Below are 27,169 nucleotides of genomic sequence, written 5' to 3'. Positions count from 1 at the left end.
ATGACTTCTCTGATATATTAGACTTACATCCTCTAATACAGAGAAAAATCAGTCTTGCAAATACTCTTTGAATTATACTGGAGCCTTCAGAAGAAGTATAGTAAAAGTCGTAATGATCTGGAACAAGATTTTGAAGGGTAATTGTCTTTTGAAAGATAATGAAAGATGCCATAAAAATAAGGATGACTATTCAAGTTATTTCTTGCTGCACTCCATGCAAGATATTTTCATTCAGTGGATAACTAGCTGTGTACTGTGTATTGTAAAGAAGCTGAACTCAGACTAATTTATGAAGTAGACAAACAAACAAACAAAAAAACAGTTTTATCTCTGGAAAACATTACATTGTTTCATTAATGATTTCTAGCTATTAGCAACCTTCCATCTGCTATCTGTAGCTGAAGTTAGTGAACTACTTCATTGTACACTTAACTGGCAAGAAATAGGAAGACATCTAAATATGTGCTTAAGGACTTGGTGACCTGAGGTTTGTTCTATATTCAAAGGATGCAGTGTTATGGCTAGTCAAATTTCATAATTGCATCAAGATGGCATTCTTATAACATTGCATAATTGCTTAGTTTGCTAACTGTACTTTACATGGTGCAGTGGAATTGCCAGGTCACAGCCTGAAGCTGGCTGATCACCAGGTAAGAATGGGTGGCTAACACAGGGAACTCATGTGAAAGCAATGCACCTGAGTGATTGAAAGGGGTGGATCCTGGTTCCACTCCTCCTCACCATCATTTAAGGGTTAGCAGCTAAGGGTGCCTCACTTCTGTCCGGATGGCAATTGCGCTCCTCTTGAGCTGTCACTCACTATTTGGAAGGGGTGAGCTAATTTACCTTCTTTTTTTACCTGCTACTTTTCTGTAGGGTTTGTATCCCACTTGCAAGTACTGTTATTGCCTTCTTTTGCCCTCCAAATAGGGAGCATGCTTTCAGAGCTGCCATCATAAGATTTATAGTTAATGTATAGAAAATAACAAAGTTTATTTTAATGCTTTATATTAAAACATATATAAAGAGAGCAAGAAAAAACCATAAAACTAGTAGGGTGTTTGTCCTTGCTTTTGTGAAACTAATGCATCAGGCTGGTTTGATGGCAGTATTTGCAATTCTTACTTCTCAAGATGTTCAGCAGATATTTTTTATGCAGTTTTACTATCTATACTTCATCTTCAAAATAGTTGTTTACAAATATGCATATTACGAAAAGGTGTAACACAAACAAGGTGTGACTGTGAATTGAGGAATATTTCTCTCTAGTAAGAGGACTTATAGAAGATAGGTTAAGAGTCATGATCAAACTTTTAATTGCAGCTGTGTAATTTCTATCTGAAAATTCACGAGTAGTGTATTTATGTCAACTGAAAATGGAGTTGTAAATAAACAACAACAACAACAAAAATTATTGGTAGACTTGAAGCATCTTCTCAAAATTGATTATCAAAACAGAAAGCTCAACTGCATATTTTTTTCTGTTCACAGGACTATGCTTATCCAGAGTATCAAAATAAGTGAAATATTTGCCATAACTTGAGTCAGTATTGCACTTTGTCTCATACCCTGGTTTCAGCCCAGGTGAGTTTAACAGTTCACTGGTGCTCAGTGGAGCTGAGCAGCTGGGCCAGGCTACTTGGCAGGCCTTAGCTGCTGCTCTGATGACATGGCAGCAGGGTGCAGGCTGCATTGTGAGTTGTGCTGGGTCATGTGTGGTCTGCTAGTAAGGGGTAGAACATCCCTGCCCTAGCATCTGTTTTAAGAGAAAATAGTGGTTATCAAGGAAAGAACTGCTGTTGTGTATCTCCAGTGTTAATACATTTGTGAAGGTAAATCAATGTAGCTTGAATTGGAAAAGAAGAGAGAGGATGAGAAACTGACAGGAAAAATCTGAGGCAATGACATGCTTATAAAGAAAAGGTTTTAGTATTTATTTGAAACATCTAGTTTGCCTTCAGGAAGGATTTTATTAACCTTAAATGGGTGTGATTCCTGAGAAGAAAGCGGTATTTCACTGAATATACAATAACCTTTTAGAATTTTAAAGAGATGGATATGTGACAGTGAGTGGCTTATTTTCATTTACTGTGAAAGACAGGTGCTCTAGATATAGTTCTGAAGATGAAGACAGAGTGGAAAGAGATTTAAAATAAGTGATTTACATTTTTCTTTGTAATTAGAGATAGCCACAAAGAAAATAAGAAAAATTAGATGCAGTTGTACTTACACACTGACTGCTTAACAAATGTATTTGTGTTTGAGAAGGAAATATTTCACCTGAGTACCTAAAAACATATAACATAAAACTATGTTTATTTATTATGCATTCATAATTCGTTAACCAGCTGAGCCTATGCTCAAAACTCTGATGTCATATTTTAAATGAAAATAAACAGGAAAAGCTATAAGGTTACTTTTATGTTTTAAAATGGCGCACATCATGAAAGGCAGTCTATACAGTTATGTGGGGGGGAAAAAAAACACCCACTCTCTTCTAATGCTTAAAGATCAAAAATATAGGATATGAGAATGTTGGGAAACAGCTAAGAATCACTGCTTCACCTTAAGAAGAAAACTGTTTATGTTGAGGATTTCCTATCAGTAAAGAGCACTTTAGCACTTCTTTCTTATGTTATTTTATACTTCTTTCTTGCTTGGTCTTAAGAGATGGAAATGCTAGCACATAACTGGTAACTAGGCTTTGTTTCTGGTTTTCAAATGAATTGTACATCTTAAGTAATTTTTGTTGTAATTGAGGAAGGTGACTTAACAGATGTTCTTTGTGTAAATGTTAGCATAAGACAAGTTCTTTTCAGGAAAGTAACATAATTATATTCACTTGTTGAGTATCTTCTTTCTAGAAGGATTGCCTCAGTAAGTCATATAAAAGGCTCATGGCAGCACATATAAGGATAAAAATGCTTGATCAATTTAAAATACTCCAAGATACTGGTTGTTCATTTATGGTTCTTTAATAGATTAAACTCTAAAAGTAATGTATATGTGGCAAAACAAAAACTTGAAGAAAAAATTTGTGTATTTCTTTATAAAATGTTACTGAAAGTGTTTCAGTCTTGATTATATGGCATTATGTCTAGCATTGTTTAATATAATGTTTATATTTGAGGTTGCTGAAAAACTTCAGAGGATATATAATCTATCCAAAGAGATTGGGAATTTCTGTTTTAGTCATATGTGAGCTTGTATTTCTGTTTGGGTTCTATTCCTTCTAGTCCACAGTTCTTGATATGGCTATAGATCCGGGTCACAGCTAGTGCTAGGATGCTTATATCTGGTGTGTGGAATGAGCTGAGTCATGCTGTCTGCCTGTGATTGACAGACAAGTCAAAGCAGCTGGAGCTGGTGATAAGGATCAGTCTGGTATATAAATAAATATGGTTGAAGATCTAGTTGATAGTGCTACTTTAAACAAAGTTTACTGTCCTCTTATTGCCTTTATATCCCATTTTATGTTGAAATGATTCAAATGTATCAAAATTAATATAATCTGGTTTCCTTTTAACTTCAGTGTTTTGAGGTCTGCAGCTTTAAAACAATTAATGAAAACAATGATGGTCTTAAGTGCAAGCCTAAACTGTAGCACATTCTTTATGCTGATTTGGGGACTTACGTACCTTTTTAGAATTATCTGACAGAGCAGCAACCATGATACCTATGCTGCAGAAGGATTTCCAGAGCCCTCTGTGCTGTGTATGTGATACTTTCCACAGGGAATCTTCCTTGGCTTACAGCAGAGAAGTAAAATGGTCTGAACATCGATCTGGTCTTTCCTTCAAAGGTTAACTGTGCAGGGGTTGAAACTTCATTTCAAATGATTGAACATGCATTTATTTGTAATACAGACTTTAATAAAGATATTTCAGAATTGATCCTCTCTTCAAGCCTCCGATGCCAAAATTCAGTGACCAATATATGGGGTAGGCTTTCCCATTAGTATACCTAATTTAAAGTGTTAAGTGATAACAAGCATATATTCTCAAAATTGAGTTATGCATTATATATATATTTTTTCCAAAGAGAAATCTAGATAAGAAAAATACTTTGCTCCCTCCCCTGACTTGGGACTACTCATTGCTGTAGCTGTCAGAGTTCACCATCCCACAGTTTTTCCCCAAAGCAGTCATTTGTGTGACTACTGCAAGCCAGATCATGGAGATGGAGCAGGTTACAGGCAAATCTACAAAATGTCTTAAGTAGTATGTATGTTTGTATGCATGTGTCTGTCTTCAATGTAACTGGTACAGAGACAGTGTTTAAAGGCTGACCTACAAGCCTGTGCTGGGAATGCTGCTTGGGCGTCACACTGACATGCAGGCAGAAATGGAGTGGAGGACACTTCAATGTAGTTCTATTGAAAGCAAAGTTTAACTATGCAGCTGCTTATAAACAGGGAATTAGCACTTAGTATTGTCTGTCCTTTTATTTTAGTTGCATTTCTTCTCATGTTAAAAACATTTTTGAAGTATTTCTCCTAGGATTTTCCCTTAGTTTCCAGCCACATTCTCTGTGTTCATACACTTGGTCAGAGTTTTCATTTCTCTGATGCCCTTTTCTGACAAGATGTTTTTCTAGACCAAGTCTAATTTGAACATAAGGTCAAAAGAATAGCCCTGATAATATAAATCTCCATGTAAATTACATGGGGGGGAAGGGGGAAGCATCGTATTTGGCATTGCTTTACAAACTCCTGAAAATGTCAATGATTAAGATATTGAACTCACACGGGTGTTCATTTTTTTGTTGTTTTCTTTTTCCAGCCTTATGCATCAGAAGGAGAACTTAATGTATAGTGAATCATTCCTTAGTCATTTTAGGCGTGTGGTTTGTGAACTTCGCAAGTGTTGACAGCTAGTTCTTGTCACATACCATGTGGGACCTTGCTATGGTGATGCTTCATTCTTCTGATGCTTACTGAAGTGGGTTCCTGTGTCTGTATGCAGCTGTTCTTTTACTGTACAACACCGTTCTTTGGCCCCTTGCTGTTGACTGCAGCTCTGCCAACCTGACCCCCCCTCAGCTGCTGCACTTCCAGCCACCCACACTTGTCATTCTAGGCCTTGAAGAGATGAACTGCAATGCAGCGTTGGAACATGGAGTGATTGCAATCACAGACAGTGCACACCTGAAGTGTCACTGCTGGGCTCTCACTGCTATGAACCAGTAAAACTTGGTGCCTAATATTTTTATAGTATTTATATTAAATTAAGATGGCATGTATGTGCATACCAAGATAGATATCAGTAGTATGCTTATACATACTAATTTTAACTTTAGAAAAAGACATCAGAAGATATGGGCAGCATTATAGAAGGGTTTTCATATTAAATACGCTAAAACTTCAGAACTTTAAAATTGTATTGTAGTTTTAATTCTAGAAATCACTGTTATGTTATAGAAAGGATCTAGCTTTGGAAGGATTTTAAGATTTTTTTGTTTTTTTTTTTGAAGCTTAAACCATTGGTAATCCGAAACACTTACAGGTTATGTATTGCTGTTCTTGGTGGTTTTATTTTTTTATGTTAACCATCTTGTATGGTTTGTATTTTTAGGGAACAGAAATTCTGGTTTGATTGGTTTTATTTTTAATAGAATGCACATCTTCTGGCTTCTCTTGCTACTTGAAAATTTTCGTATTGACTAGAAACATGCACAGCTGAAGAAAGAAGCAGTGCAGATTTAGATGGGATTAAATACATTTTCTAGAATATGGAATTCTTGTGAGTTCTGTGTCCACTAAATTATGTTATTTAACTTATATACCCTTCTTCTGAACTGTTATGTTCTAGCAGTCCTTTAAGAGTGTGTGTGGGGGGAAGGGGGGGGATCAGAATTCGGGCTCTATCATTGGTCATTTGGCTAAATGAATATGAAAAATTTGTAGAGAAAGCTCCTCTACTGGATCAACCACATTAAACAAATATCCTAGTATTTTACTCATGGGTAACAAAGTGTAGGAAAGCCAGTGGACTCCAGTTTTCCAGTATAGAAAGGAAGCTAAGCTCTGCGGCATATTTATCTAATCTATACTTGTTCTTTTGTCCTTTTAATGCTCATTATCTTTGTAGTAGATAAGAGAGGATTTATAATCACCTGAGCTTTATGAAGGTGTCCAAACATACTTAGCCTATGTTACTTTCCATTAAAAAGGATAAAAATCCAGAATTTGTCATATTTGCAAAAAAGTGAGCATATATGCCTTAGAACACATTTCATCTTTCTAGTTTGTTAAAAGATAGCCATAATATAGTGGCATGACCCTTTCAGTCTATTACTCTTTAAGCTGATTTGGTCTCAGCTTTTATATTAGAGATAACAAATACATCTCTTCTGAAGAATTTCCATTCTTACCACATGCAGGATATTTCACTAACAGCTTTAATACATGCAAACAGAGCTATCTAATTTTATATTAAATAGTTTTATACTCCTATTCGAGCCCCTCAGGACTCACAAAAATATAAAATTACTTCAAAGACTGTAATCTGCTGGCATGTTATATTTTTATATATAGCTGAACTTTAACATGCACAGCATCAGAATAGTAGCTTATATTGTCCTTTTGAACAGTCAAGGTTTTTTCCCTCCTCAAAACATACACACAAGCACACTGTTATTTCTTTTTTACTTTTCTGCCCAATTTGTATCCTTCATAACAAAATATCATCTTTAGCCTGCCACACAATCATTTCTCTGCTGTGACAGCACAGAGGAAAGAGCAAAGGGGTAGCTAGCAAGGGAAATCCCTGACACCAGTCAACTGGCTCAATAGAGTTCTGCTTGCAAACTGCATGGGAGAAGATGAATTGTTTGCACAGAAAGAATGGACAGAGAAGGTCAGAGAAGCTGTGGAAAACTTAGTGGACTTTGTTCTCTCAGTGTGGGATGGGAGGCTGCTATGCAGATCTTTCAGGACATAAATCTGTAAGGTAGCACAGCAACAGCTTTCAGAGGCAGACTAAGCCATAAATTTTACAGGACCCCCTTATCTATCAAACACTGGGGTAGGAAAAATGTTGGAGAAGGTGAATCTGTGTGCTGTAGAAACAGCATGTGAGGTCTGGTGTGTATTCTGACTGGATTTTTTTGGGTTTTTGGTCTTTTTTTTTCCAAATGCATGAGAGAATACAGCCTTTGGACACTCCTCTTTGCAAGGAAAAGCTATAACATGTCATGGGGAAAAATAATTTTTGAGTTTCTTCCTTCAAAAATAAATGTCAAACTTTTGTTTAATGCTTTGTCTTTAGCTGTTTGTTTTTCCTATTGATTATATATTTTTTAACTTTTTTTATAAAATGTCTTTCTCAAATTTATTTAGTGTCTTTTCACAGTGTAGAGATAAATATAACATTTTTAAACTGATAGAGTTTTTGGTTGTTATGATCTTAGAAGCTCCATCAGTTACAGTATCATTTAGAAAACACAAATTTAAAGTTGCTGATTCAGTGTAAGATTTGCTGTTGTATTTTGATCTTTTAGTGGACTCTTTTCTATCTCATTTGTTCTTTGGTAACATTATTTAAGCTCAAAAAAAGGAAAAAAAATCTAAACATTTAATGAAAATGATGTTAATTTGTAAATGAAGTGAAACTAATGAAGATGAGGGAAAAAAACTTCAAAATATCCTGTAACTGAATAACCTCCACATTCTGCATTTTAGCGCATTATCATCTTTGCAAGATTCTTATGTAATACATATGTAAATGTAAGATCTCTATTCTGGCTTAATGATTTCTTCTCTATTGATATGATTTAAACATTTAGGGCATGTAAAGTAAGTGAGAATGGAGAGATCTGCCTGTTTGCAGTGAACTTTATAAGAAATATTACATTAGATACTAGTTTCTTGATGTAAACAAGACTATATAACAATTAGGTTATCTTTTATTCCCAGTCAAACTAGAAATTAGCCTTTCACATCAGGCTGATGAGGGAGGCTCTTTGTGTCCTCAAGGGTACATATGTTCTGTTAGATGCAAATAGCTGTAGTCCTATCCAAAGCCACACTTCCAGGTCACCATCTGAAACTGTCTGAATGTTCCTTATGCCCACTATACTGAAAGTGGAGATAGAGCTATCTTGTTCTTTCCTGTATAGGGGCAAATGCACTCAAAGTTTTTACGTTTCCTTGCTTCTGTTAGAAGTATATGCTATCATGTTTAAGCTTTTTAAGGTTAAAAAAGGCCAAACTAAATATTTTCAGTAACTCAGACACCCACAGCAGCTAAGAGACTTACTCATATGAGTATAGAGTAAGGTTTGCTCATGTATTAAGCAAGTAGAATGTTTGGAAAAAAATAAAAAGAGCGAACATCATGTACTTAGAGTGGAATACAATCTTTGCTTACATTTAGGGATATTATTCAATCCACTCTCCATTTCTTTTGAAACCTTCTTTTATTCCTTTTCTGTGCTTTTAGTAACTGCAATAGTAATTATTTTTGAATTGTATTCTCCTTTTCACTATGGAGAATTGTGCACATGTAAGCTACTTACAAGGTACTGGTGTAACTGTTGTTAGGACACTTCAAATGTCAAGTTACTGTGATAAGGATTAACTCAATAACCAACATTCAAGAATTAATAAATGCTGCAATAATGATGGCAAATTATCTGTAAAAACAAAATGTAACACAGTTATGTGATTATTAATTGGGATTTTCTAGCCATGTTTTGCCTGGTGTAGTTACTGAAGGCCTGATTTGTGTCTTTTTCCATAAGGTAGTTGGTAATATTTCAACATATTCTAGGCCAGGTCTTCCACGAAATTATAGGAGACTAGAAGGCTTCTCTCCTTCTAGAAACATATTTCCTTCCTAGTAGGTGCTCTTCGTATTGGACTTGACTTTGCTTTATGTGCATCTTGTTGCTTAATGACAGACAGTTGCTATTTACAGTCCTTATTTGTTTTGCATTTAAGAATGCAGTCACTAAAGATGTGCATAAAGCTAGACCAACTTTCTGAGTAGTCTGTTTCCAAGGAATGTAAGAAAACTGCAGAGGGAAGAATTCAATTTTCTTGGGGCTGATGTGGGATAGAAAATAAAAGAGACAAAATAAGGAAAACCCCAGTGACATTCAGTAGATCTGTCTATATCCAGTAACTGTTACAGAATTGTGACTATTTACACATGAGCAGCGTTGTGGTATTCTACATTCATTGTCTCACCCTAAATTCTGTTTCAGTTATTGGGTTGTCTGCTTAACACACAAACACTCCAAGATTGGAAGCAAACCTGGTACTTTCTGCACAGGATTACAGTATGTGAAACCACTGCACTAAGTGAGAGCATGGAGACCAAGTGCCATCCTCATGTTCCAGTCCTCAGCTCTTACCTTCAGTGACTGGAAATCCACTGCTCAAAGTGGAAACATTTTGTTCATTGTGTAGTTGTTTTCCATGGAAATGAGTTGGCACTTGTTTTTGGGGGCCAGCATTTATCAATACATTGTCAGATCCTTTCAAGTGTCATTAACTTTTACCATCTACACAGACAAGTCTATTAGTTATAATAATTTTTTTAGGATACTTCTATTTTTTTATATTCTGTATTGCTCACATACTTTGCTTTATTGCAAGGTGCTCTTGCACAGTAGGCCCTGGGACACAACAGACAGGTAAATGAAGAAATTGAAAGTCCATTCAGAGGGCTGTGTATTGTAAAGTAATCATCTCCACACCTCAAGGCAGCTTCTGTCAAGGACAAAAGAAGGGTGACTGTCAGAGGAGGCTCCCTTCTGATGAGAGCTGATCTGCCTAATGGACCCTACTCAAAGGGAATTCTGCTACACACCTGGGGCTCCAGTCACTGACATTAGTAGGAAACTCCCTTGTCTGGTGTGGCTGTCTGACCCATGCCTGCTCCTGGTACTTTGGTCCCTCAACAATGAAGTTGTGGGGAGAAGCCTAAGGGTTATCAAGAGAGACTTCAGGGCATTGGAGCAGGATGTCAGGTGGTGTCTTCCTCCATCCTGTTAGTATCAGCAAAAGATACTGAGAGCAATAAGAAGACCTACCTGATCAACATATGGCTAAAACACTGGTGCCGTCTGAGGACTCTTCTTTTTATAGAGTGGTGGTTTATCAGGCCTGCTGGTGATGGGGAAAAAAAAAACAACAAAACTGTTTCTGCTAGTGTTACAATGATTACCTCAATGAATAGGATTACAGCCTCAAAGGATTTATAATGGGATTAGAGAGTATGCACCTGGACAGTTAATACAGCATACAGATTCTGCTTGATATTTGCTCTCTTTGACACCTGTCTTAGCACTAGGCTTAGCCTTAGCTGTAGGTAAGTAATGGAGGTATGTAACTGAGGGGCAGTCCCTGAGGAGGTGAGAAATTTGAATTTCAGCTTATTTTGAAAGAGGAGGTTTGGTTTCCTTAGAAACTGTTGTAATCTCTGGTCTATTTTAACATTCCTTTTCCTCCTCCTCATTTGACAGACAGGCTTTCAGTGAGAATGAACCAATTTTCCAGTTTCAAGTGCAGATGGGATTCTAGACTGTGAATCCCACTTTCACATAAGCACATTATGTAGGTTGCAGTTGGGCACTTAAAAGCAGGAGGCAGTGTCACCAATCATCTCTATGATGTTTTTGCTTTCTATCTTGTGGATTTTCCTACTTAGGATATCGTTATGGACATCCATCTCTGGACATTTTACATTGTACTAAGGCATCTATCTTGGCTCAAGAACATCATTCACAGGACTGGAAAGAGCAGGAAGAAAAGTATTTTGACCTATCCTCATTATGTACAGTTCCCTTTGAGGATCTGAGAATTTAGATGTCTTGATAAAAGAGCAGCAAAGACTTATATAGGAATGAATAAGTGTGTGTATATATATACACAGAATCTAACTGCCTCTGATCAAAGTAGTAGGTATAGTACATAGAAAATCTTAGTAAATATCTAATTAACTTCACCAATCCATGTGTTAGAAGCTCAGTTTTCATTTAAAGGAGATCTAGGCTTCATTTGGATCCATGTTGTTTCTCATGAAGAGATATTTTAACAATGCTTGGGTATCTCCAATATAAGTTGCTTAAAAAATATGATTTTTCTTTTTCTCTGAAATTATTTTTTTCCTATTTCTAGAGAAATTTTCTTTTCTTGGAAGTAATGAGACACTGCTGAAAAAATGTTTCAACAGCTGTCCCTAAGAAGTATTTCTGGGTAATTTCTGTTTGCTCTCTGAAGCTCTTCTGCATTATTTGTTATACTGCAGAATGATCTGCCATGATAGGTGATGATAAAAGATTAATTTCATTCATAAACAAGAAATTTCCACTAATTCTGGAGTTTCTCTCAAAGTCGTGAAGCACTCTTATGCTCCTGGAATGCTTGTAAAACACAAAAACAACATCCTAATTTTGACCCTACTCTCTCATATTCAAAGATGTTTGAAATATGACTTCCCTCTACTCAGAACAAGCTCATGGTCATCAAGGAAATCCTGTATAATCTCTCTCTCAGAAGTGAAACAAGAAATCCACCCAGTGCAATCCCAATGGTTGGGAAATGAATTGGTGATCTATCTTCACCTCACATGGTTGTTTTCTCATCTGCAGTTCCAGGTAGAATGTGCTGAAGCACCTCAGAAATTTAGACACCTATGTCCAACTTTTCAGACTGGAGCAGACATTTAACCTCCGTCCTTTCAATCCCTAAGCATAAAACAGAATTTACAATTCTTCCCCTGTTTATCTACTTCCTTCCATGAAGTCTTTGAAGTGAGATTATCACATATTTATAACTATTTGGCATAATGATGAGCAGACTTTAATTGGGGCCTCAGGCACTATCGTTATACAGGTAATAAGCAGTAATTACAGTAACAGATGTTTCTAGTTTTTAATTCCATTCTCAAGGAAACTTAAACTTCTTTATTTGAGAAAGCAACTCTTCAGCAAGAAATTATATTTATCTTTTTAATGAGCAATGGGTTTCTTTTTGAAAGCAGGCATTCCCCCCACTATTTTATTATTCTTTTGTTTCAGTTTCATTGCATTGTGTTTTAGTCACTTTATCTTTTTTGTTTCTACATATTTTCTTTTCAAGCCAGAAAACCCCAGTCATCTTCATCCTAGCATGTTCTCAGAAATTTACTTTCTCCCTCTTGTGACCCCTCCACATCTGACAGATGCAGCAATAGCAAATCCTTTGAAAACTTCCACTAATTAATTGTCCTTATCTATTGAATATATTCAGTCATTTCATATTTCTGAAGACTTCTTTTTCAAATTCCATTGAAATTACCTAGCTTTCTCTTTGAGCTTTCTTAAACTAGCTCTTTAATGTCACACCTATTAGTTTAATTTCTTGTACTGCCCACCCACCCCACCCCTTTCTCAGATACATACTCTATGTTGATATTAAAGCTGTGGCAATGTATACTGCCTTGTGGAATGTACTATTACTTCTCAGTTTAAACTTCTCAGTGCATATGTGCTTCTGCTTTTCCTTATGTTTCCTTTGCCCTTGTATTTTGCATCAGAGTGTTATGAATTTTGTATTATCTCTTGAGCTTTGATAGTTTCTTAGAGCAGATGATTACTAGAGTAAATAAATATCTCTTACTCTACTTTGAACCCTTGTGCTGCCCCAAGTTTTCCCCTGGATATACAAATGTAACACTTGGATGCTGTATCAGGAATTGCAAAGAAATTACAGAGGAGAGAATCTGATTATTTTGATGAATGTTGCTATTCAAATCCTGGCTTTGATAACAGCTGTGCATGGAAGGACAAGCAGATGATTACCATTAGATATGATATTTAGAATTCGCTTTGTTTGTTTTCTGTTTTAAGAATGGTGAGAAACAATTTCCTCTGTCAGTGATTCACGTGTGTGGGGAGCAGTACGTGTGTGGATTCCTGAAAGCTTAGAGAATAAGTGGATTGTGTTGAAAGAATGTAAGAAAGACTGTCAGGATGGTTAACAGCAGATAAATGAAGAAGCTGAATGAGCAGATATTTTTGCCAGCATAAGCTTTCACAGATTTTTGTGTTGATTTGCAATGTAACTCTTACACTAATTCACTGTAAATTCCATAAATTTTCATTTAGTAAAGAAATGGTGTTTTGAACTATTTAACTAGTAACAAAAGAGAAAATGAACTAGCATTGGACAAGAAATTTTTGACTAAACATCAAGTATTGATGATGAAAAACAGTGTTTTAAATATATTACATGGATTTTTACTATTATAGTTTTGTTTTCAATGCTTGTTCTACTAGCAGATGATGTTCTTTCATATTTAAATAGAAAGCTAAACCTCTGCTATATTTTCTGAAAAGCAGTTCTAAAAGAGATGCTGTGGTGTTTAGGTAGGATGTTGCAGGGTTAGCGATTTGACCTAATGCAACTTGTACGAATTCATCCTGTTCTAGCAAGACCAAAGTCAGACTTCAAAATGATTGACTATGTTATGGAATATATATATATTTTTTTTTACTTTGAGAATTTACAGATTCTCTATTGCTTTCTAATTTCTGTCTTTACCAGTAATTTGTCCCAGAGAATTACCACATTCCTTTAGAAGGAATCCAAATCCAAATTTTCTTAAGTAAAATTTGGTTAGACCATGTAACAACTGTGTGTTAGTTTTTTCTTCTTTTTAATATACTTTGATCTGAAGTACCACTATTGGTAAAAATTGGTTTTATAAAACCAGGGTTTTTCTCTGAATTTTTATTTTGAGCTTTTCTTTGTGTTCACCATAGGATAACTAAGTCCTTGAGTTACACTGCAAATACTTGTTTGATACAGTGAGAATGATGGATGTGTAAGAAATTCATGAGAATAAGAGTGTGGCAATTTAAAAATACTGACATAACATTTATAAAGTGAAATTAAATTTACGCTTTTCACTTGAAGTAGTTCAGTAAATGATGGAGGTGGAATTAAGGAAATTCTTCTAGTCTGGTTTTTTTTTCACATTTGCATGTCGGGTGAAATATATAGCAAGTGTGTATTTGTGGCTTAATGTATTTATTCATGTGCTGACTAGAGAAGCAGCTGAAACTATATTTGACAGAGCAGAATTTACATTTCACAAGGAACTACAATCTGCTGTTAATGTGGCTACAGTTCTTTCAGTTTTATTTTCAGTTTATTCTTGCTTTGTATCTGAAATACAATCTAATTCAGTCAAGTTATAGTATTCATAAATAGTATAGTTGATAAATCTGTTAATGCTCTCAGTAAGTTAGGTATAGTTACTTCAAACTGTACACTGGATTGCTGGCTCTAGAAACCATTCAATCTGTAAATTCCTCAAGACAGTATGTTGCCTTGTAGAAAGTGCGTGGCACAGGGCACAGCAAGCTTAGCTCCAGTCATTGATTAAGTTAAATTCTTGATTGTGTCCTAGTTTTAGGAGGGTTTTCATATGTGTAGTCCTAAATGTATGAGGGTTGATTCTAAAGTCATGCCTCCTATTTGATTATGCTGGCCCATAATGTCAGAGAAAGATGTTGGTATGGCAGTTGAAGTTGAACCTTCCCACCAGTATTCAGTCATGTTTTGTCACCATGTGAAAGATGGCAGCAGAGGGGCAGTCTGGCAGAATGGCATCTGACATGAAAGTGTATATGAAACAAAGATTTGTCATTGAATTCTTCCATGCAGAAAAAAAATGCATTCATTGACAGTCATTTATGCTTGCTGAACATTTATTTGGTTCACATAGTAGATGTGAGCATGGTGAGGTAATGGGTGGTGTTCCAGCACTAGCAATAGCAACATGAAATATAAGCCATGCTTCAGATGGCTGTACAGATTTTTACGAATGCAGCATGCAGGCTTTTATGTGTTACTGGTGAAAATGCATAGGTGGTGATGATGAGTGTTAAAAAGTAGTATTCTGTAACTGAGAATTTGCTCTATCAAAATGTTATTGTGTTCTTTGTATCCAGTATGGTTTCCATGGAAACAAATAGGAGGCATTACTTTTGGAGCAACATGTACAACTAGAAATTTATCACTAAGATTCTCATAAATCTCTAGGTGCTTGCCAGAGATGAGTCTTTCAGGCATAGCTGTTTTTCATGTATGAATTATTTCCCTTGAAAATAGATGGAACAAAGTACCTTGTGAATAGCATACTGAACAACTTTGTAATGTGAAGCAGTCCTTAGGTCCCCTGAAGTTCACATGGATGACAGCACACAGCTGTTTGCATTGTAATTGGCTCTATTTAATTAGAGCATTTACATCCTTATTCATTATATTCATAGAAAATTCCTGCACCCACTTCTCTACATTCAGGCTATGATCGGACATGGACTTACTATTTGAATTTCCAATGAAAAGAGTTACTTTGGAGCAGAAGAAAGCCTCGGGAGAACCCCTCTGTTCTTAGTGTCATTGCATTTTTTCTTTAGGGGACATGCTTAAGAAAAAACGTTTATATCCTTCCTTCTCCATTTTCCATCAACTGTCTATAATGAATATCAGCTTTTCAGGAAGGATAAAAGAAGAAATTCTTCGTTTCAACCCTTAAATGAAATCCAGCTTGGAAGACAGTACAAAATACCACAAAATTCAAAGTCTAGGTCTGTGAGGAAGTATGTACTCAAGGTAATTTCCTTCAGAAGTAGTCACCACTTCCTCTGGAAAAGTCTAGTGCAGCTGTCTAAACTAATGCTCCAGAATTTTTCATTAGTATTGCTTAATTTGCATATTACTCCATATTTGATTGGAGAAAATTATCTAATATTGCATCTGTTTCAAAGACGTAAATTTCTGTAATTTATAGAAATATTTATTCACCTCCTGGTAAATTGTTGCCTGATTCAGTCAAAATGTGAATTGTACCATGTGTTCTTTTGAAGAACAAAAAAAAAGTCTCTTCTGTACTTGTATCACTGAGAGTGATGTACAGTATCAGATACACAGTGTTCTTGTCATCATCTCCATTTCTTTCTAGTTTTTATGAATTCAGAAAGTACTGAGTGCATAGATGATTGCATGTAGGAATTCTGTACAAACTATGAAAGCAGGGGAAGGCAAATAAAATCAGCAGACTCAGATTGAAATATATGTTTCTACTAGTAAAAGCCCCAAGACTACAGGCAGCTTGAAAGATGCTTATGTTCAGTTTATAGATTTATGACTTGCTCTTTCCAATATTAATGAACACAGAGTATTTGCCTTAGGCATGTTATAGTAGCAAAGCCTTGAAACTGGCGATAATTGCTTAACAGTCCAAACAACATAATTATATATTTTTGGGCATTTTAGCAATTGATTTAAGGACGAATATGTACATTATTTTTTTTTTTTTAAGTATGATCTTTATAAATAAAATTGTTCTTTAATCATTTTACATCTGAAAGATGGTTTGCTTCAAAACAAACCACACTGCCCTCTTTTTACATGCGTATATGTTTTACAAGTCTTATCGTTAGTGAGTCCCACACAGTATGGGTTTAAAAGTTTAATCAGACTAAAAACCATGGTCCACTGACGTTCTATAGACCTGCTGGGTTCAGAGCTGTTATGAGAAGAAATGTTCCTTTCACAGACACTGAAATCCAAATTAATTACCATGCAGTGATGCCTTCTGAATAACAGAATTGCTTGGGCAGACTTTAAGTATACATGTAACTGGAGTGTCTGCACTGCATTACTTCTTTCTTTTTTTTTTTCTAATTGCCATTCTCTGCTCTTTGTCAGGACTTTGAGTATTTCATTAAATTATTAAAACATTTGATTCAGCATTCAAATAATGGATATTTGTGTAAATAAAATAATTATTTAGGTTTCAGTGTAAATTTAACTTCTATTTATGTACTTCTCATGAATGGAAAGTGATCACTGAAAGGTTTGAAAATGATTGACAATAATAACTCACTGTGAATCATGTAAGTATTTATGAAAAACTTGAAAACAATTTGGTCTATCTTATGATGGTTCAGTTCTTCCTCAGTACAAAGGTAAATGGGAATAGAGTGTAGTCCTGCTAATACATAAACAGTGGGGGAAGCATATTGAGTAGTTAGCATGCTAGTTCATGCTAATTGGCAGAAGAGAATGTAAGGAGGGCTCTAAAAATATTGTTACTAGTTCGGAATGTTAAAAATGTGTGACTATTATATTTTTCTTTTTTATTTACCTGAAGCTAAATATTTAGAAATCATAGGGGAGGGCAATAGATGCAAACTTTTCACTGTCTGAGAAGGTTTATATTGTTAAGTGATGTTGTCTATGGTCTAGCAAGGAGGTGGGTGGGAAAAAGAATGACGTTTTAGTGCTAGGTGTCACAGAAAAGGAAAGATTCATTTTTCTTTATGGGTAACTTTTCAATAGCTGTAACTTCAACATCTCTAGAAATTGTGAATCATTACAAGAGTTCCTGCTTTGGCAGGTTGACCTCACCTCTTACAGATACACTCATGCATGCATGTGCACAGATATATGAAGTCAGGGGCCTAGAAAATCCTATCCACATGCTCTAGCTTCTTGAAAGCTTCATGAATACTGAATCCTCTTAAACAGATGACATCTGTAAATATTTCTGTAAAAAGTGAAGCACAAAAAAAATTCAAATCCAAAATATACTGTTTTTAATTCAACAGACTCTGAAATTTCACATCTTTTCCTGTGCGTGCTGGTAATTGTGAAAATGTCCCGTTCTTAGTTCCCTTACATCTTAACTACGTTTATTAAAGCTAAGAAGTGAATCTTATGTATCCCATAGCCATCTTGGCAAACTCATGCTAAAGGGTTGAATAAGATTGTAGGTCATAACAGCTGCTACAGTCAGTGCTCTTTCGAACTTTAGATGATTTATTGTTGAAGTTTCATTTCTAAAGACTTCTAGTTAATTGCTATATGTGCCTTAATTGGGCTCCAGGATGTTCATCTTTTGATCACAATGCAGCAGCAAACCATGCTTGGATAAATCTTGAGGGTTCCTGCAGCATGATGGATTGTTCATGTGATTGTGTCATCCCGTAATCACACGAGAGGCAGGTTCAGTTACTCATTAGGACAGTGCAAATTGCAAGCAAATCACAAAGCCTAACATTTCTACTAGGAGATCCATGCTCTGTGATAACATAGGCATGTCTTTAGAGAAGTGGAGAGGAATAACAGCTCCGCTGTCCTGATAACATTTAGTTGTTATTCCTCTAGGTAAACACTAGAGCTGAGAAACAATGGTGCTGAAGTTAATTTCCATTCTAACGGTGCCATATAATTATATCCAGTTATCCAATGTGTTTTCTGAATATTAGATGATCTTCTCTCGTACCTGCTTTCAAACTCAGAATGAATCTGGAAAATTCTCTTGTCCTGTAGCTCTCATTAATACAAATAGGTTCCATTAAACTTTTATAACCATTATGATGATACTCAGTCAATTTGCTAGGAAGCACTATACTAACAATTTTGTTTAAAATTTTAAAATATTTTAAAATAAGCTCAATGTAACTGAAGATACGTTATTTCTGAAAGAACGTAAATCTTTCAATGGTATTATTAAATATAATAACCTATTATAGGGCTGTTTTTCCATAGCAAGAATCTACTTCTAAACCTATGCATAACTTTTGTCTTAATGGTTTATATAATGTCTGTGGTTATTCCATAAAATAAAATGCTTTACAAGGGAAAGGGAGGTCATTCTCTTTAGCTTTTTATGCTTGTTATTATTGTACACTCTTTTCTGCCATCTTTTGTGTTTTTTTAAATGTAGACAACTAAAAGTTTCCAAACCTCAACTCTACTTAAGTGACCCCATGTGTATAATTAATTTTTTGTTATCATTACTTGAAGTTTCTAGTCCTGTCAGTACTTTGAATTAACTTTTTCTATTTTGGTAAAAGTATTTCAGAAAGGTGGATATGCATATATATACAAACACATACATACACAATATAGTGTAAAAGTACATACATACAAACATTATATGTATGTTGACATATATGAATATATAAATGCAAGTATACATATGTGTATGTACATACGTGTATATATGCATGGGTATGCATGTGTATACACAAATATATAATGTATGCACAAATTAAAAAAATGGTGCTATGTATTATAGTGGTGTAGATATTGTTTGACAAATCATATATATTTTTTTTTTACTTTAAAGGTTTTTCTTCTCGAATTTATTTTCCTTGAAATATAAGCCTTTTTTAAAGGAAGGTATACATAAGGAAGATACCAGGAAGTGATATATTGTTGATATCATAGAAAATATCTTTAGGGTTTCTAAACAATAAATAAAATTTTCACTTAAACTTCAGTTTAATCACTGCAACTTATGTTGTAGACTAGCCATAAGTTTACTCAGCCATTTCAGAGGTGAAAGTAATATTTAGGTTAATTAAATTATGTTAATCTTGAAAATTGTAAGAGATATGAAAGAAGGATTTCAAAGTGAACTACTTTATTTAGAAAAAAACAGAAAATTGTAACAATTTTCCGTAAGAATTTTCTCAACAAAGTGAGCTGTGACTTACGAAATTAGGCAAAAATCAGAAGCAGTTTAATATTAGAAGGGCGATGCCTAACCAGCAAGAGCAAAACTTCATTTCTGGTTCACTTATAACACAATGTTTACATTGTTATATTGTACGTTGGCATAATTTTGAAGCTATTCTTTCAAACATTATCTCACCTTATACATGTGATACTGGAGAAAGATTCTTAAAACATTTGAGCACTCTATTAATTGGCACAGCTTTAAAAATCTGAGTATGAGTGTTTTTTATCATTAATTTTACTGTTAGGTTAGAGGTTTTTATGTTTTAAAATTATGATGAAATTGCAGCAGTTATGTTCACCAGTTAATATAATTATGTGACAAAAGGCAAATAGTTTTTTTAATTGTAACTTTTAAAAACTTTTAAAAAGTTATTATTTGTAATTTTAATATTGTCAACATGTACATTATTCATGAATTATGTATTTCTTTATTTAAAACTGTTGGAAAATTGGCATATATTCAAGCATACATGGATGCAAATGAGCATATAATTATGTGTATGTATAAATATATCTGTATGATAATACTTAATGGAAGCTGTCAAATAGTTTACTTCAATTGTGATTTTCCTGTCTTCAACGCGTATAACGTCTCCCAAACACTGCTACTAAGTGTTTTGTTAAATTCAGTTAGTTCGATTCAGTTCATTCCCTATCACTGTATATGCTAAAGCTTTGTCTTTACTCTTAATCTTCAATTCATTCTCTGACCACTTTAAAATGCAATAAACACAGGTTAGTCTTTCTAATGACCTGAAATGCTAATTGAGAAACTAGAAGAGATCAGAGTTACTGGAATAGACTTCCTTATCAAGGCGAATATCAGTACAGAGTATCTCTAGAGTTGTTCTAGGAATACGTAAAGCATTTACGGTCAGAGATTGCATTAAAATTGATTTGCTTTATTAATGTGAAATTTTCTGAATTATCAGAATAAAGGTAGAGATACAGTCCACATGATGTGGATAAATGTAAAGAAAATGTTTCTTTGCAGCCACACTTTCTGCTATAAATTTTCATAATTTATATATAAATCTGAACTTTATACTATATATTCAGTTATTGAAGAGGGGTTCTTATGAATCTTCTTGGTATTTCTACTAGAAATTTTGAAGCTAAGTCTCTAAATATTTGTGCAAAGTCAAACAAAATAGTGAAGCCTTGAAAAATGGTCTGTCTGCACAACCCCAGCGGCAGATTAACGTGTAGCTCATAGCAATTTGAAACTATTGCCATTTTTCCTTAATTAAGTCTTCTATTTGTCTCCTTTTGCATTTTTTCCCCTTTGAATACGTATGTTTTTTTTACTACCATGATGGAATTTTCAACGAAGAAATTCATCTCCCATCACATAGCCAAAATTCTCCTATGCATAGTAGCAGCCCGTCACTTTCTCTAAGACTTGCCCTCAGATTTGGATTTCTTAGTTACTATTATTGCATTACCAAAATGAAGAAATTCTATTTAGATCATACATTCAAGATTGGACTAAAAGATGAGATTTTTTTGTTGTTTCTTTTGCTTTGTTTCCACTATAAGAATATTGTCTATACAATAGAAAACATCCTTGCTTTCCTTTTACTATGAGCCTGCAGAAGTCAAAGTGATTTGTCTGTTTCCTTGAGAAACAGTAAGGCTTGTTAAAAAAATAACAGTAAAAAAGAGCATCTTTGTGTTTTATCTGTTTTGGTTGCTTGCAGTTGGTTACATATTATTTTGTGAGGTAAGACTGATGCTACTCACTCCAAATTCAATAATGTCATTCACATTATTGTCCAAAGCCTAAAGCTTCCATAGTTACTGAAAAAAATAAAATAAAATAAAAAAAGGAAAAAAAAAATCCCACCTTGGCATTAAATCTCAGTTTTATAATGTTCTGATCAGCAGCTCTGTACCTTGATTCCTTGGGATTTGAAAGCAAGCTAAGGACTGAATTGCTCCTCTTAGTCACACAGATGAAGAAGCAGATCTGAATGCAGCAGACTGCTGTGAATGGGGAGAAGCATGATCCCTTGACCTGTCCTTTTTTGGGAAGTGAAGAATGCAGGAGTTCAGTCCAGACATTTCTGAACATGGTTCAGAACCTATTCATGTATATTCAGAACAATACCAGTAACTGTTCTTCCTCAAAATACATTTTGTGTGGACCAAATGAAATGGTGGCTTGTTTTTTGTTCCTCGCCTCTTATCTGACATTATAAATAACGGAAAGTCAATTAGTACAAGTTTTAGTGGCAGTTCTTGCCACTTTGATAAATGTCACTATAAATGAAAAATGAATTATTGCAGCCTTATATGTAGCTTGAAAAATTAACCTCATGCCCTCGATATGGAGCTGAATAAGTTATTTGAAAACATGCAGCTGGAAGTTAATCCAGTGGGGCAAACATTTCCCTTAAGGTGGGAGAAAAAAAGCCTAATAGCTTGGTTGCTTTTGGTGTTTTTTCTAGCTGATTTGGTCTTACCTCTCTCTTTGGAACAAGTGGTAGAAAACACCTACCTGCACTCAAACTGGGGTGCATACACCTCGTGAATTTATTTCTGCTCTTTTCCTATCACCATACTTCCTTTAAAAATGAGACACTACCTGGCATCAGACTGCTGCCTCCATGTTGAGCCCATCTCACTTGCATCAGGTCTTCCTCCTCGTTGCTGCCTCAGATTGAGGTGATGTTTCTGCCAGCTATATTAGTTTGTTTAATGCTAACGGATGCTTAAATTACTGTTTAGCTTCCAAGCTCCCCCCCCCCCCCCCCCCCCTTCTGCTCTTTTTCTCCTCCTCCTTACCTAACAAAAAATGGATGCTAAAACTGTTCATGGTGATTGATACAGAGTGTTTCTGTATGCTGGAAACATATCCTGTAATTACAGTGTTCAGACATGAAGATTGTATTACCTCAAATTGCCTGGAATGATGTCAATTTATCAAACTTCTTGCGAGAAGTTCATCTCTGCTGTAAAGTGATCACTTCTCTCTCTGTTAGCTTGCTTTATCTAATACAAAGGGTCCAGAGGGGATTTATCCACTCTCTCTTTCAACCTCATCCTCCTTTGGATTCTACTAGACCAATGGGGAAAAGAATGAGTGTGTTTTGTGACTGCCTTGTTTATTTTATCATCTTTCAGTGCAGTGGAGGGAGAGGATGTATAATTTGATTTGAAAACCCAAGACAGTTAAGCAACAGCGCTTCAACAGAGCAGCAGTAATCATGTCTGCTTACTGAGGTAAAACACGGTCTGTTTGTATTCCAGACAGAAGATTTCAATTATGCTTGTTTAAGACTAAAAGATTAAAAAGCATACAGATTCATTTCCTATTTAAGCACTCTTTTGGTGAGCCTTAAATCACAGTATCAGTGTGCTTCCTGGATGCTTTCTTTTCTGTTTAAGGAAGAGAACATGTTTGCAACACTTGTCTGCCTGTTAACCATTACAGGATGTCCTACAAAACAATTTTTACCCTTTGGACTTCCAACAACAAGATGATTTACTTAGCATAGAAAGCAAAATCTCTAAATGTGCTTAAGAAGAAAAAATACGCCTAAAATTGGGTGTGCAGTAGTAGTTTGTTAGGCATTTTTTTCCTTGGTGCCAATCTACTGCTGATTAGGTCAATTAAGATAAATCATAGAATATTCTGAGTTGGAAGGTACCCGTAAGGTTCATTGATGTCCAACTCCTGGAACCTCACAGCACCACCCAAAATTCAATCCATATTTCTGAGAGCACTGTCCAGATGATCCTTGAACTCCAGCACCTGGGGCTGTGCTCACTGCCCTGGGCAGCCTTTTCTGTGCCTGCCACCCTTGCATAAGATCCTTCTCCTAACTCCCATCTTGGCCTTCCCCTGAAGCAACTCCAAGCTGTTCCCTCGGGTCCTGTTGCTGCCATAGAGAGCAGAGCTCAGAGCTGCCCCTCCACTCTCATTGAGGAGCTGCAGCCATCATGAGGCCTTCCCTCAGCTCCTCTGCTCTGGGCTGAGCAAACCCAGGGACCTCAGCCACTCCTCATAGATTTTCCCCTGTAGAATCTTGATTGTAAATTTTAGGAGCAGATTTGTGATATTCAAAAGACAGTTACTCTGAAGCAATCTAAACTCAAAGAGTAAAATGAAGCAGGATTTCTTAATAGCCTGAATTCATTTATTTTTGTATGTTTGCTTTTAATCTTCTGATAAAGATATATATATATATATATTCTAGGATACTTTTTTCCTGACAGCCAGATCTAAGTTCTGTATGGTTTCTCAGTGTAGTCTGTTTCTCAATAAAATATAAGGAAAAAAGAAGAGCTTTTAATCTTCTTGTTTATTCTCTGTTGTTACTAAAATACTAAGTGCTCTTAAAACTGCCATAGTCACACAGATTGACGAATCTAAGGTGAGCAACAGTAAGTGCAAACTAAAAAGTTCCAATTTTCATCTATTCATCTTTTTTCATCTAAAGTTCATCTATTCACATGGTTCGCGTTAGCCAAAAGAATGCAGACAGTGAATTCACCATCTCTATTCTCCTAATGCAACACAAACTTCAAAGGAGAAGCATAAACAGGACTGCTCCGGTGCCTCCAGAACTCCTTTTTCCCCTCTCATGAGTGTAACCAAACTCTCTTTAAAACTTTGAGCTTATCTCAACTTAGCTGCCTCTGATATTTCAGCTCAAGGAGGATATTCCAGCTGGGAGGCTAAAAAAGCCTTTGGGGACTTTATTAACTTTACTTAGAATAAAAGCAATGCCTCTTGGCTTTGTATTTTACAAAGACTGCCCAGCACATAATCCTTGAGGTAGTGAGCTCCTGTATTCCTGTGATTTAACTAATTAAGTAACCCTTTATGGTATACTGCTGGGTAGGTCTGGCAAAGCCTCCTACCAAAGAGACCAGAGCTCTATTGAAATAACGCAGTGAGTACACTCATCAAAGATCCTATTAGTAGGGAAAGAAATAGTTGCTAAATGAAATCCAAGCCAGAGTTGGCATTCTTTGATAGAAATTCATCTTGTCATTCTCTTACTACATGTCTGCTGCTCCTATATCCTATATTTTTGAGGCTATCTGGCTTACATTGTTGGTAGGAATTATTTCTTATAACATTTCTTCACGGGATAACTGAGGGAAATCCTGGATTGTTGTAAAAACGTGCATAATTCATTCACTGACTTGACTTTTTTAGTGATTACCACACGTGTTTTCAGAGCTCTGTCTCAGAAAGCACTATTATTGATGCCAACTATAATTTTTAAACTGTTGACAACAATGAATCGTTTTCTTTTATATTTCCACAGACAGCTACAACTGTCTCATGTTCTTGTCTCTTAGAAGTCACTAGTTCATAGTTTTACCTGTTGTTTTCTCCCTCACTAGCCAGCTTAAGGAACAGTTCAACTTCTCAATGTCTGGAATTTTTTTTTACATTTGCTTTTATGAGGGCTGCTTCATAAGTAATACCTCCTAGTTTATTACGTTGGTTCATGAGGTCAGAGAAAGATGTTGATACGGCAGTTGAGGTTGAACCTTCCCACCAATATTCTGTTACTTTTTGTCTCTATGTGACAGATGGCAGCAGAGGGGCAGTCTGACAGAATGGTGTCTGACATGGAAGTGTATATGAAACAAAGGTGTGACATTGAATTCCTCCATGTGGAAAAAATGGCACTCACTGACACTTGCTGAACATTTATGGAGACCAAACAGTGGATATGAGTGCAGTGAGGCAGTGGGTGGTTTGTTTCAGCAATGACATTGTCACACCAACTGTGAGACTGTGAATGACCTCAACTGGTACAGATTTTTATGAACATGACATACAGACTCTTGCTCGTGGCTGGAGAAAATGCATAGTTAATAGTGGTGACTATTGAAAAATATTGTTGTGTAGATAAGAATTTGCTCTATCAAGTAGTATTATTGCTCTCTTTGCATCTCTTGTAGTTTCCATGGAAATAAATAGAAGGCATTACTTTCAGGGTGGCCTATGTACTATTTTCTTTTTTTTTCTTTTATGACCTAGTGGACTACTTCAAGCATCCACAGTAAAAACTGTCTCATATTCCCCATGCTGGAAGGGAAACCTGCTGTTGCTGTTCTTACTGTCGCTGTTTGATTACATAGCATAAAAATCACTGTCCAGTAGGCAAGAGCACACCGTCAGCACTGTCTGCCAAAACGACATGGAACAACTTTGATCCCATCTCCCACTGTGCTATACTCCAGGAAGACACTCACCGAAAACAAAATGACCATAGCTTGCTGTCAAGCTTAAGATTCTGTCCTATAAAATATGTTGTGGATAATACTCTTCTGTACCATTTCCTTAGAAAATAAAGGCTTCTGAGGAAAGATATGAATAATTTGAGAAGAGTTTTGCTGTTGTGAAAAAAAGAATAATTTTAACTCTATTGCCAGTTTTGTTGATTAATATCTGTTAATGTTTTGTTTTTTTGGTAAGTATAGGCAAAACCTCACTCAATCAAAGAAAGAAGAAATCAGTTGAAATCAAGGCTTGCCTTTACATAACATCTCTCTTCCCCCTTGTAACTGAAATTGTTTTCTGACACTGTATGGTTAAAAGAGACTAGATCTGTATTTGGACATGATGCTGATCTTGCAGAAAAAGTACACATGCAATTAATTTTATGCATACAGGTACAGACCAGTCACCAGTGAAATTTCTCATATGACATGAAGTGGTAATATGATAGGTAATATATCCCAAACTACTTTTAAATATACTACATCTAAGCAAGGTACAATCTTCAGTTTTTTTTATTGCATTTTCTGCTGTGGTTAATAACATTTTTACAGTCTGGATCAGCTTTTAATGTTCTTGGTTGGAATCTCCCAGTGTATTTCAGGCTGAAGCTTATTTCAGTGGTATTTATTCTTGGGAGAGGTTTTGCAAGAAGCAAGTATAATTGCAAGGTAGATTTGATGCTGCAATTGGAAACATGACACTTCTATCTTGTGGGAATTCTTTTCTTCTTTCCTCTGTGTTGTGTCATTTCCCCCATCAGAACGTTTCAGCAGAGTTCAGATCAAAGAGTGCAACTAGTTCTCCACATACACAGAGCAAAAAACTCAGAGGACCTTCAACTCCTCAGCAATAGGAACTTGTATGAGTGGAAGTAGTTTTCATTTTGATGAAATATTAGTTAAGACTGACTTTTCTCTTGCTTTCTCAGCACAGCGTAATTCATACTTCCCTTTAAACATACATAGAGTTGTTTGTACAGCCTTCCAGAATAAAGGTTAGCAAGATAAAATGTAAGCTCCCCAGATAGGGTTGTGATAGGGCAAGAAATGAGGTAAACGATACTGTGAACCCTCTTGTAGTAAGGATAGGTGACAGCAAAAGACAAACTGCCTCTGCATTTGACATAGGATTTAAAGCCTCTCTCACCATGGTAGATCCCTGAAGAGGCATCACAAGGCTTTCCACTGTATGTATAAAATCCGTGTAACAGCAGTGAAATACAGCAGTAAAGGAGAGGTAGAAGACTCTCAGGTTGGTAGGGTGAGGGGTTAGGAGTTGAGAAAAGTATCAGGCATTGGTGGAGTGTGGAAGGAAGGGGTGGGAATCAAGTGACCAAGGGGGAATTTAGAAGAGCAAGATGTCCAATTTTTTCCCTCTTTCTAATGTAG

The 27,169-nt window shown here is 35.6% G+C and overlaps 1 long non-coding RNA gene across 1 annotated transcript; it reads left to right on the top strand.

Moving 5' to 3' along the window:
• The first annotated feature begins 788 nt into the window (after window positions 1-788).
• On the top strand, window positions 789-21,673 carry LOC149918437 (uncharacterized). Its single transcript, XR_016465447.1, has 3 exons — window positions 789-832; window positions 1,492-1,584; window positions 21,416-21,673. It is a non-coding gene; the product is annotated as an uncharacterized LOC149918437 (long non-coding RNA).
• Window positions 21,674-27,169: the final 5,496 nt, after the last annotated feature.

Source organism: Phasianus colchicus, chromosome 3 (genome assembly GCF_987193195.1).
Source record: "Phasianus colchicus chromosome 3, bPhaCol1.hap1.1, whole genome shotgun sequence".
Taxonomy (NCBI): Eukaryota; Metazoa; Chordata; class Aves; order Galliformes; family Phasianidae; genus Phasianus; species Phasianus colchicus.
Note: the sequence above shows the minus strand (reverse complement) of the source record. Positions and strands in the feature narration are given on the sequence as shown.